Genomic DNA, 6,000 nt, shown 5'->3' with positions numbered 1-6,000 from the left:
ATATATATTTATTATAAATTTGAAAAAAGAAAAAAAATAATTTGCCATTTTTGGATATTGTATCAGAAATAGTATATAAATATATTTATACATAAATTAGTGAGTTGTTATGATTTATGATCCATCAAATATTAAAAGATGATTTTAATGAAAGAAAAATTTTTTAATATGTACAAGTATAGACTTAATAATTTTATATAGTTGTATCTATGAATAATTATTAAAATTTATGAGTATTCTTCTATCAATTGTCATTCCCTTTTTGTAAAAATATTTTATCTCTTCACTCATCCATAAATGGAGTATGGAATATCAATTTAAAGTAAAAATTCATTATTTAGACTATTAGAAATTTACCATATTTAGTTGTTGCTATCAAAATTATTAGAAATATTATCACCCTCATACAATTCATTATATTTTATTCAAAAGGAAAAAAAGAGATCTTCATTAATAAAATTTATCCGTTTATCAAATGAAAAAAAAAAATTAAAGTTTTTTAAAAAAATTTTAAAAAATAATCATTCTTAAAAACATTTTTAATTAAATATAACATCATATACTTCCTCTTTCTAACACTATCATATTTTCCATTTTTTCTTTATTATTATATTTTAAAAATTAAAGTAAAAATTAATTTTCTGATAAAAGTATAAAATAATTAAAAATAAGTTATATTAATTTAGTATTTTTACTCTAAAAATATCACTAACTATTTTAACTTTAATTGTTATTTAATTTTTTTAAAGAGTAATTTTTATTTTATAAGTCTTAAAATTAAAGTTGCTTACATTTTAAGGGTTAAATAGATGTATGAATTGTATTTAAATGAATTAAAGAAATAAATGTGAATTGAATTAAATTGTCCTTTTGTTATTGGTTTTCATTTAATGAATTTTTTTTCTTTAGATTTTTATATCATCAAAATCCAGAAATCTTTTTTGTTAATGAATGTAATTTTTATCTTAAATATATATTTTTGTTTTAAAAATAAAAAAAAATTTAACTAATTTTATATTAAGAAATCATATATATATATATTTTTTTTTTAATTTTATTCAATATTTTGTAATATCCTTTTATTTGATAATTATATAAAAAAAAGCAAAATTGATTTTTTTTTTATAATAATATAAATTAACAAAAAATTATTTTTAATTTTTAATAAAAAAAAAAATAATTAAAAGTTTACTATCATGTTAAAATAATTTTATTTATAATTAAGTTGAGATATATCTTTTATCTAAAATTGAAATATATATTGTTTTTAGTATTGTTAGAAATTACCTTTCAAAAAAGGCAATATGTTTATTTAAATGAAGTTATTTAAATTACTATTATTTATAATATTGACATTCCACTTTAATTCTTATCTTTCACAGTTATTGTAAAAAAAAAGTTTTTTGAGAAAAGTAAAAGATATGATTCATATTTAAGTGGAAAAAATATGCATATTTTTTTTTATATATATATCATTCATTTTTGAAATGTAGGGTATATTATATATTACTACAATCAACAATTTATGGTTAACAAATTTTTAAATAACATTGTTTAAAAATATATGTAAATACATTTGTTACTTTCTAAATTTAAAAAAAGAAAAGTAATTTTGTAACAAAAACATTGGAAGTAGTTAATAAATAATGTAAAAGGTATAGGTATTTTTAGATGGAAAAAAATATTTATCAAAAAATTAAGATTTTTCTATTGTTACATTCTTCATTCTATTCACATTAATATTTTCTTTATCTCTCTCTCCATATATATATATGTATAATTATTTTTTTCAATTTTACTATTTCATATTTTATTTACAGTGTTTTAAATTTTGACAATCTTGTTAAATGATTTTTTATTTTAAAAAAAATATATAAATGCTTTTTTTTTTATTTGAAATATTCATAAATTACCTACTTTTAAAATACTTTAAATGTATATATATATTTATATTTATTTATTACTTTCACTATTTTTCTTTTATACATTTTCTTAACTTACAAATTTTATTATTTTTTTTTTCTATTAGTTATCTATTTTGAGTAACTTTTAACTAGAAAACATTTTCTTTACCATATATTTTTATTAAAATCATTAATTAAATAAACTTTACACCAATATATTAACATTTCTCATTTCTTAAAATTCGTAATATTTTTTTCAACTTATTTATAGAAATTTTTATTAACAATTATACGATTTTTTTTTTTAAACTAGTAATTTTAAAAAAATTATTATTTTATATGACTAATTAAATAATCATCTGTAAGTTAAAAATATACTTATCAATAGATTTCTTTAATAAGTAAAATATAAAAAAAAATTTTGAAACATAAACATTCCTTGAGTATTTATCATTTTAATGCAATAAAAAAATCATTTTTTAATTATTTTTTTTTCTTTTTTTTTTGAAGATTAATTAATTAAAAATTATTTATTGCATAACTGTTATATTTTAACTAAACATTTTAAAAATATTTTGTAATAAAAATATATATATTTAAAAAATAATGTGCTATTATAATATTAAAATAACTCAGCGTATCACATCTAATATATCAACATAATGATATTTCTTTTTTTTTTTTTTTTAAATATTAGAAAAAAATTTTCTTCCAAAAAAATATTTTGGTGAGGTGTATAATTCTATTAGATATTCTACAAAATGTAATATATAAGACACTAAATATATAGACACTTTTTTCTACCATTTTTTTTTATGGTGTTTAAAAGAAAAATAAGTCAAATGTTTCAAAACACATAATTAAGTACAAAAAAACAAATACATTACATTTTGTGTATACAAGAATGGAAGAGTATATATAATATTAGGAAAAAATATTTTTTTGTCTATTACAATTATTATTATTTAACTTTTTTTTGAGTTAAGTAAAAATTTTTACTCAAAATTTTAGATACTCTTTTATCTGTTGTTAATTATCTATTTATTTTAAAATATACCACAAACATTTTTAACTTATTTCCTCTACTTTATATTACTCTTTTCAATATCTTAATTTCTACTGATTTTAACATTTTAAAAAGAAAAATAGCAGAATTTTTATAGAAGAAATAATGGAAAGTAGATTACAGTGCGCAGTTAAATGTATTATATATCTTTGTAACACTTCAAAAATCTATGTTTATCCTAATTATATTTTGTATCACACAAATTATGTGATCTTTTTTCTTTTTAACTACTTTTACTAAATGTTTATTATTTAATTTATAAATCATATTTAATTTACCTATTTTAAACAAAAAAAAAAGAAAAGAAAAAGAAGAAAGTTACTTCCTTCAATTTATCTTTTCGTCCCTTTGTCTTCACCTCCATCTTCTAGTTTATTATCATTCTCTAACATTTTAATGTAACGTTTGTTTTTTTTTATATTTATACTGATCCTTCAATTGTAATTTATTTTGATAAATGTGTTATTAAAAATAAATTAAGACATCATTCTTGCACTCATTCATTTTCAGTCTACCAATCATTTCTTCATTTTTTTTTTAATTTTTATGTTTCTTAAATTTTACAATTACATCCCTTCTTTAAAATTATTTTTAGACAATTCTTTCCGGAACTAATTTCTTATTCATTTTCTCTTTTTAATATTAAAAACTTTAACTTTAATATGAGCTAATTTTCTTCTCTTAATTAGGTGTTAAATATGATATAATTAAAATTTAAAGTGTTATTTTATTATTAAGGATATATTATATTGTTAAAGAATGTTCCAAACAAATAACAAATTGAAAATGATGATAATTTTTTTAAAATATTAAAAGGGAATCATTATGAAGAAATTATATATAAAGAACACAGTCAAAATATTTATCAATTGACAATTGATAATAAAAATTTTCTAATATATATGTTTCATAATTTACTAAAAAATTTTATCTAATTCTTAATTTTATAATTTTATTTTTTTAACAAAAAAAAAACAGAAGATTGATATTTATATTATTTTTATGTGACATATATATTTTAAAAATATACAATTAATAGTAAAATAAATTAATGAAAATGTTATATTTTTTATTTATAGAAGCAAAAATTCATTAACTAATATTAATAATTAAATTTCAATATTCATTACTAAAATAGTACTAATTTTTGACCAAAAATGATATCAATTATATTTATTGTAGAAATTATATATAAATATATTTTTTTTAAATTATACTTTCTTTCTTACCAATATAATCTTCCCTCTTCCTATAGTTTATATTTTATTAAGAACTTTTACTTAAATTTACATTTTAGATGAATTAAAATAAACTAATCTTTTCAAACAATCACATACAAAATGTGTACTTTTTTTTCTAATTTTCTAGATGGCTTAACTAGGAGAAATATATCAAATAAAGTGATTACATATACATACATATATTTATTAGTAGGCGACTTTTTATGATAAAAATTTTATATCATTTCTAAATTGGAATACATTTATTTTTAACAAATAATTATTTTTATATTACGGCTTTTGTTATCTCTTTTCTTTTAACCCACCATATATAAAATACATCATTTATAATATATTTCTATTCTTTTGATAAAAATTTTCTTAAAATTATCTTTTTACATAATATATATACATATATATATATATATATTTATATATAAAATCTTCATAAGATTTACAACACATTTTTCTTAACTAAATATATATTTTTTTTAAAACTTTTTTTTTAAATAATTTATTTTATTTTAATTTTATCTTATCCTTAAAAATACTATTTTAATGCTATTACTATAATATTTATGCATTTATTATGGTTTTATTATTTCTTAATTTAATTAACATTTTAAATTTAACTTAATAATATTTATAAATATAAAAATTTTGTTAATAAAAATGAATACTATTTAATATAAATATATATTTTTGGTTTTAATATATGATTTTCTTTATTTTAATCTAAATTACATATAACTTAATTTACTAATTTTAAAGTATATTTAAACATAAATTCTTTACTTTACCAAGAATATCTCTTATTCTTTTTTCTCTCTCACTTTTTTCCAATACTCTTATATCTTAAAAAAAAAAAAATAATAATAAAAACTAAATTAAAAAATTTTTTTTTATCATTGAAAATCTTTAAATCTTTTTATAAATATCAACTTTTTTGTGTTGTTTATTGTTAATTTTTGGTTGTCACAATATTTTGATATATAACAATAATGGGTATTATCATATTTTATTTTCTTCAATTAAATTGTAGTTTTCTAAATAGAAGAAGGATGATGAATTGTATTTTATATATTTTCTTCAATTTATTAAATTTAATTATCTCCCTCACAATTCTTTTATGGTCAATTTTTCTTTTACTCTCCCCCCTTTTTTTTTTTTTTATATTTCCCCCTTTTCAACAAATATAGATATATATATTAACATCATTTTATCAATTATTTTAAGCTTTTTTACTTTTATACTTTTTTTTTACAATTTTTATTATAACTATAAAGGAATGTAAAGTTTACTTTTTGTAATAACTCAAAATTTATGAATTTTTCCATTTTGAAGAGGTAATAGATCTTTTTTTCTCAAATGATGTAATATAATATATCTTAACTTGTAAAAATTATTCGTCCATGAAATTTATAAATTATACTACAAAATAATTTACATTTAATATATATATATATATACATACAAATTTTTACAAATAAAAGAGAGAACTCAATTAATAATAAATATCGTCATCATTATCACTATAATGATTATAACTAAAAAAGTATTAAATTAATCATTACATCTAATATAAATTCCTTTCAATGGATAATTTTTCATTGATAATAATTTCATAAGACAACTATCTTTCTGCCAATTCTTTTTTTTTCTATCATCATCATGACATTCTTTTAAAATTTATTTACTTTGTTACTTATGATTGAAAGATATATAGATATTTGACATAAAAAAAAAATGTATTTATTATAAAATATAGTAGTAAATACAATTAATGTTTATTTATTATTATTATATCGTA

This window comes from Strongyloides ratti, scaffold srae_chrx_scaffold0000002, assembly GCF_001040885.1.
Source record: "Strongyloides ratti genome assembly S_ratti_ED321, scaffold srae_chrx_scaffold0000002".
Classification (NCBI taxonomy): Eukaryota; Metazoa; Nematoda; class Chromadorea; order Rhabditida; family Strongyloididae; genus Strongyloides; species Strongyloides ratti.
This window is presented reverse-complemented; position numbering follows the sequence as displayed.